Raw genomic sequence first — 7,955 nt, 5'->3', positions numbered from 1 at the left:
AACATTTATTTCGGTAAACGTAAGTGAATTACTTAAGGTAAATGCAATGTTGTTTAGTTGAATCAACTTAACAGTCTTGGTTTTGTTTTAAACAATACAGTTTATTAACTACGATTATCCTAAAATTAATACTTTTAAATTCATCCAAAATAAATAATCCATTTTCATTCTGTTCCAGTTTTTTATTGAATCCATTCAATAACAATTCTGAAAACTTTCACAAAAAAAATTACAAGAATAACTTGCACAAAATCTGTAATCTAAAAAAAACTAACTTTACTTTTCAAAATCAAAGGCATCTACTTTCCACATTTTCCAAAAAGAATAACTTGTACAAAATCTGTAATCTCAAAAGACTAACTTTACTTTTAAAAATGAAAAGAATCTGCTTATTACAAGAAAATAAAAATAAATAAAAGCATAGTCTTTAAATTAAAGGATTAATAAAATATTCACATACAAATGTTATACTTGAAAAATAATAGCAGTCTTCTTTTGTTTCCTTTTAATTGCACAAGAACAAAAATAAAAATAAACAGTATTATGTACATAAATATATGTACTGCAACAGCCAAACAACAGTGCAACATTATGACCTCAAGTTACAGCGTTTACGAAAGGATTTTATTTTTCAGGACCTGGACCTTGTTTGACAGCTTGTTTGCATCTAGCTCCATAAAAATATTTTTAAATACTTCAAAAGTGTACCTCAGGTCTTGTGGGTAAGCCAAGTTTAAAGCGTAAATTAGACCAAGCATCACAGAACAAGCATTTACCACATTGTTCAGGTCTTCAAGTATTTGGACGCCTTCAATGATAATGCCAACATCTTCGTAAGGGTCTGTAGCATCTGCCACTTCATGTACGACGACATAAATGCCGAGGGTGGTGTTGCGCATTGAAGTTTGGGCTTCATCATGTTCAACGTCCTAAAAAAAGTAAAATAGAAATAGAAACAATTAATAACAGATCAGGGGTGAAAGTGGGAGTTGGTTTTAAAGAAACATACAAAAGGTTTCAAACAAAAGTAAACAACTTACCAAGTACTCCTTCACAAGGTTTGAGGGGTCTTCGTTCATGTAAACAGTAAGGGCTTTCAAGATGCATTCACGGTTTTTTTCGATGGTGTCATTCTGAAAAAAAATTGAAATAAGCATTAGTTAGCACTTTGATTTTTAGACTTGTTATTGTACCATTATAAGTAGCATTATACAGATTATCCCACTGTGTTGTTTTCATTCAAGTCAAGTTTGTCATTCTTGTGATTACATGAAGAAACATAAAAACTGAGAAAGATTAAATCCAGAAGAACTGCGTCAACATCTCCAAGACACCTGAATAAACCTTCCTGCAAAGCTACCTGAAAAACTGTGAGCAAGTGTACCTGGACAAAAGCTTTTTTAAGCGCAAAGGCTGGTCACACCGAGTATTGATTTTATGTAGTTAATAGAAGTTAAGTAAATAAAATCTATTTATGGCATTGTGTTTTAAAGCAGTACAAAAAGTACTGTGGCTTCGCAGGAAGGTTTCTTCAGGTGTTTTGGAGATGTTGACGCAGTTCTTCTGGATTTAATCTTTCTCAGTTTTTCTGTTTCTTCATGTAATCACAGACAGACTTGATGATGATGAGATCGAATCTGTGTGGATCATACTGGCTATTGTCAGACTCCTTGTGCATATAAAAATGTCACTGGATTATTACAATTAATGGCAAAAGTAATGTTTGGAAATGTAAAACGATATTTCGTACTGACACACTGCAGTAAAAGATTTAAATAACTGGCTTAAAACCATTTATTTTTTGTGTGAAAATATTAACATGCCTAAGACTTTTGCAGAGTACTGTATATACCAGACTTTAAAGGGAAACTTAACCCAAAAATTAACCCCCTCGATAACATGAGGCTATAAATAATGACTGAATTTCCATCTTTGGGTTAAATATTCTTACAATATAATATTAATTATTGTCAGATTTAAAATTATGATGAATTTAGAGAACATACCCGATCCATAACTGACAGGATGTTTGTCATCTTCTGTGTTGCTGTTCCTCCTTTCTTTCTGAAGATTCTGAGGAGCTGGGTTGAGAAATGATCCAGCTGACCCATAAATTTGGACACCAAAGGGATAGTTGTAATCCTACTGAATTCTGCAGATACCTAATACAATTTTGAAAGGACAAATCATGTTGGCTGCTGATAAACATGTTTAAAAAACATTAAACATTTTTTTTTTACCAGCACTTACAGATGACATACAAAATTACAAATGAACATTTTCATATTTTAGAATTATAAAAACCATCCAAGTATTTAATCATAACTGACATTACATCAAAGACTTACCTCTCTCTCAGTAAAGAGTGCTGGCCATCTGTTCCTAAACTCAACGATGAACGGCAAATCTTCTACCACCTCATGCCTCCGGAGCGCAAATGTTCTCTCCATCAGGACCTTGATAACCTGCTCATTGTTTCTTTTAGTCACCTCAGACAGTAGTGTCATCCTTTGCTTTTCAAGCGTATCCTTTGTTTCACCCAATGGGTAATCTGGACAGTAATTAACCTCCGCTTTTCTAGGTTTCTTCACTTTGTTGGGACTTCCCATGGATCTTTTTCGCTTGTGGGAGTTGATGTTTAACTCAGAACATCCTATGTTCCTCAATTTTGTTCTGTAGTTTGCCATCTTATATTTCAGACTTATTTTCCAGCCATAGCAGCCGCTCACAGAGCCTTTTTCTTTGAGGCATGGGTGCTTCTTTAGCAAAGGAGCAGCAACATCATCAAGATCTGCACTTGTAGGGTATGCCTTGTACTTTATTATTTCTGAAGCTAAAGCATCCAAAATATCAGACTTCAGTTTGGCATTGGGGCTCAGGACAGTACCATCAGTCTGATAAGCAAGTTGAGCCTTTTGCAGTTGAATCTCAGCATCAAAACTAAACTGTGGTATTGGGAAACGTTCAGGCCATGCCTGACTTCTGAGGACACAGATTCTGGAGTTCAAAGTCAAGATGACTGTGAGTATGAAATTATGTCTGTGTCACAGGATGATACTGAAAAGGTCTCATTTATTTCTGGCACAGATGAAGTAGTTGGGAAACTTATAGATGAAGGCAACTGAATGACCTTGAGTGTAGCTTTATCCTGTATGTCTGAAGTTGAAGTGAGGTTGACAAAATCATTAAAGTCCGGATCTTTGAATTGAAGTCGAAAAACTTCAAGTACTCGCAGTTGTGTTTGGATTTCTCTTTTAAGGTCATTCAACGAGTTTGGTATACCAGTTGGGAGATTTACCCTTTCACAATTATTTTCTCCCAAGATTACTAGAAGTTTAGCTGGGGTACCCATCCTGTCAAACTTTTCTGAAAGATAGAGGGGATGAATATATGAATATAATACCAGAAGACCAATCCAAACTATTGACATTAAATAGATGTTTACTATAAAATGAAATATACATAAAATATACAAGTCCACACAGGACTTCAGTGGCTGGTTATTACACCTCATCTAATAGTATGTGTCGTTTTAGGGTAATCATCCGGACACCACCAACCTTATAATCTGCAAGAGGGTATGGGTCTTTCAACTCATTGAGGGTAATTAAGCACATTTCAAGAGTTGGTACCAATTCAAACGCCCTGAAGTGCTCTCGATACCATGAACACATTTTTTTGGCAATGAAAGCAAGGTTGTCTTCGATTATACAAATTTGAGCAATTTCTGCAAATTCTGGAAGTCCACCAAGAGACCCATGGGTAATTATCATGCCATTTCGATACATAATGCCATCATAAGAAACATTCTGAGCAACATTGACAGTGGTGATGCCAGGATATCTAGAATTAAGGCAACATACGACATCCTCTTTCAAGACCTCAACCGTGATGGTAGAGACACATCTGTCCTGTAAGGTGGTCTTTTCAGGGCTGGATATCTGGAGGTTATATCCAACCATCAAATGGTGTTTTCTTGCCAAAGTTAGTGTTATGTTCTTGAAGCAATTTGTGTGCCTAACTACTTGTTTGAAGTAGCTATGCTTAGCTTCAAAACGCAATGTCCAAAGAATCACTAAAGGACCAAAGCAGCGAATCATTTCTGGATAGTGCTCCAAAAAGTGATGCTTTGGAAGCAGCTGTTTAAGTGGGAAAAGCTCCTGATACATCTGACGGTGTTCAGAGATCTTGCATTCCAAATATGCAATGGTCTCATCTGTATGAACTAAAGACACAACCAGTTCCACAATATCCTTCAAGTCTAAAATCAAAAGCCACACAGGTTCATCTGCAGGCACCAAATGCCCAATAAAAAATGGCAGCAGTCTTAACAGACACCAATTTTCATGCGCATTGCCACCAACTGATTTTCTCCTTGCAAATGTCTGTGGCACCAATTGAGGTCGATTTGTCTTATCACCCCACTTGTACGGAAAATTATGAATGAGTTCATTGAGCAGATCAAGAGACAAGATCTTATTTGAAATAAGTACAGAAAAGCACTCTGCTAGCTCAACTGGTACTATGCCTTCAAAAAGATCATGAGCCCAATCAGGAGGCTAGCCTGTTGTAACATTAAAGTAGCTAAGGCAGTCACTGAAAACACATGCTTTTTCACAGCCATGACATTCACACCTTTCTCCTTTGCAAGTTTCACATGTCCCTGGTGTTCTTCTGCAGTCCTTAGTGTAAATTCACCTGCCTTCACTTCATTGGTCTGAGAATCTGCACGAGAAGCTGTACAAAATCCACAACAGTACTCTCCTGAAAAGTTCTCAATGAAGCCAGCCATTGAATGTGCAGCAAGAATATCGGCCACAACAAATTGAACTGTTCCTTTAAGGAATGTTCCCAGCTGGTGGACAAAAACACCTTGCTGTTCCAAAGTTTGGAGATCTTGCAAAAGAGGTCGCAAGATTTTCTCAAATCCGTATGTTATCACGTCTTCTGTTTTGCACAAAACGGCAAGATAAATTGAAGACAAAGTTGACTGAAACATGTGTTGAGGAGTTCCCGACGACGACTCGGAGACGGCTTGAAGGTAAGGGCTTTCGCCAAAGGTTTATTAAGTGTATTACAATAGCACAAAGGGTGTGACAACTTCCCAGGGGTTAGGGGTCCTACACTAAGTCCTGGTCCAGCCCGGCTAGCTCTGGTCTCTCTCCCTCGAGTCGGATGGGGGCACTATCCAACCCCACCGACCGGGAAGAGCAGCACCTCCTACGGTTACCACTGGCTTCACTCCTGACTCTCGTCGATCCCTCTCTACCCCTGGTTCCCTCTCCACCCTTCTCACTCTACCCGTTCCCACAGCGACCCCGCTTTCGTCACGGGGTCCCCCTTAAATACTTGAGACATGACGTCATCGAGCCGCCCAGCGCGCATGACGCCACGTTCCGTGACGTCATCGCACTGGACGGCACACATGACGTCACGTTCCCATTTTACTCCTCTACACATGGATGGCACATTACCCAAAATCCAGTAGATTGCACATATCTTGTGCTTCTTGATGTCCCGGGAGGGTTGCAAATTTCCAAGTCATCGACATATAAGCACACAGATATCCTCAACTCATCTGAGAAGAAATTATTTGCTTTAAAAAACAGACCATACTGAATTGACCTGTACTGATGGACATCTCTTCTTAACAGTTGAGAACTGTGACTTTCGACCACTTTGTCTAGTAGGTCATTCTGACCAAGTAGATTCTGTAAAGACTCAAGTATTGGAACATATTGAAAAGTTCTGTTTCCCTTGGCCTCAAGAACATACTACACGGAGTCTACAACTTTAAAATTTTCCCTGTAATATTCTTTACGCTTAAATGCAGAGGCTAGTGGACCACCATGCATTATTGCAGTGAGTAAAGGATTTGTTGTACTTAAAGATGTAACAAGGTCTTTGACTAGAAACTCATCATTGTCAATCCTGTGCTTTTGTAAGGTGTCTACAATAATTCTGTATGACAAAGGAAAAGAAGCATCACTCAGTAAATAATGCAAGTCCCCCAACAACTCATCGACAGCTGTGCCTGGGACATGATAGTGATTCTCCAGCTTCAACAGCAAAGAAGCAAATTTAAGCTCTACCAACTTTGGCACGTTCTCTGGAACCTCCCCTGTATCAATACAACTGGAATTCTCCTCTAACGTAGATGTATTGATTTCTTCGTTTGAAAGAGTGTCATCAGATATTCCTCTTACCTCTTGTGTTTTCACTATTCCTTCCTTAAAATTAGTCAACGAACACTGACAATGTTTTCGCCTCTTATGTGATTTGAATGTGCTATACACATTTGATTTAAACGAGCAGTCCTTAAACATACAACTTACTGTCTCATGACTGCGCAAATGCTTATTTATGTGCAGAAAGTAATCATTTACTGAAGGAAAGTCAGTAACACCACAAACATGACAATTTACCTTTGTACTTTCGCTAGAATTTTGCTTTTGAGGTTGCTGCTGACTACCATGTGATCTGCATAAGTGGGACCGCAGTGCATTCCAGGTTTTAAAAGTGCATGGACAGTAAGAATATGCGCATGGATATGCGTGTCTGCGGCCATATTGTCCATGTACCAACCTGAAGTGTTTTAAAAGTTTTGATCTAGATATGTGAGACGAGCCACAATCTCTGCACAGTCACATGTAGGACTCTAGAACCCCAAAACTGGGAGAAAAAAAGATGTAAGTCACCAAAGAATAATAATATAAACAACACTGTAACATATTCTTAGTTTTTTCGGTAAAGTCACGTTGAAGAGAAACAACAAAATAACAAAATATATATAAAACAATAAAAAATTCTCACGACGTTTCGACCATAACTCAAACGGTCATCATCAATTTTTTATTGTTTTATATATATTTTGTTATTTTGTTGTTTCTCTTCAACGTGACTTTACCGAAAAAACTAAGAATATGAATTACTGCAGTCACGAAAGCTTTAAATCAAAACACTGTAACACTTTATAATAACGTTCAGTTATAAGTGACTTATAAGTTATTAGTTAATGATAAACTAATAATTTACAAAACATGTCTATATTCATAAATGATTAGTAAGTCAGGTGCTAACATTTTCTGAATATTTTGTTAAATTAGTTATAAGTCACTTATAAGGTTATTAGTTAATGATGAACTAATCATTTACAAAACATGACTATACATTCATAAATGACTAATAAGTGATATGCGAATTTTTCATTGTTTTGTTAATTCAGATATGTCATTTATAAATTATTAGTTAATAGGTTCATAAATTATTAATAAGTGGTATGCTATACAGTAAAAATCTGTATATATCCTTGATAAATAGTTTACACTTTAGATTAGGCCTAACCGCCAAGCTTGCATTACTTGTTAGCTAACATCAATGCCATCTTATTCATGTGTCAAATGTGTTTATAGCTGTTATTTGGGTCTTCCAAAGTTTGAGTGTTAACATTTGACATTAAATAAAAATGCTCAACACCATTATTTGAGACAGTTATTAAAACTGATAACATTACTCAAATGTGAAAAAGTGCTTTGCTTTATACGGTAACATCACACACAACAATCCGTTAACACATAAGTGGAGAAACTCTTATTAACTAGCAATTTAATAAGTAATTTGTGTCTTTGTGTGGGGAAATTCACATCAAAGTTTAACAAGTATATATATTACATAAGATCGAAACACACGAATGTAACGTTATAGGCCTAACTAACAAAAATGCGAAAAACACACGAGGAATGCGGCAACTTCATTAAAATACCATAAAAAACATCTACTGACAGCCTCTAGCCTATATAATTGCATAAAACGTAAAATACCTCACCTCTGTGTCCACAAAGACAAAACGTTGAATGTGAAATGTTGCACTTGACTGCACAAAATGGCGATGAGGGACTTTGAGTGAGCTGAAGGATCAAAGTTGATCGTTGGATGTGCTTTCCATCTGCGCATGC

The 7,955-nt window shown here is 36.9% G+C and overlaps 1 long non-coding RNA gene across 1 annotated transcript; it reads right to left on the bottom strand.

Moving 5' to 3' along the window:
* Positions 1–157: 157 nt before the first annotated feature.
* Positions 158–7,955, bottom strand: LOC116957506 (uncharacterized). The gene is made up of 4 exons (XR_012930821.1): positions 7,826–7,955; positions 2,007–2,162; positions 1,041–1,133; positions 158–929 (listed from the first exon to the last, which is right to left on the bottom strand). It is a non-coding gene; the product is annotated as an uncharacterized LOC116957506 (long non-coding RNA).

Source organism: Petromyzon marinus, chromosome 75 (assembly GCF_048934315.1).
Source record: "Petromyzon marinus isolate PM22_M1 ecotype Great Lakes invasive population chromosome 75, UKy_Petmar_22M1.pri1.0, whole genome shotgun sequence".
Taxonomy (NCBI): domain Eukaryota; kingdom Metazoa; phylum Chordata; class Hyperoartia; order Petromyzontiformes; family Petromyzontidae; genus Petromyzon; species Petromyzon marinus.
The sequence above is the reverse complement of the archived record's forward strand: the minus strand, read 5'-3'. Positions and strand labels throughout refer to the sequence as shown.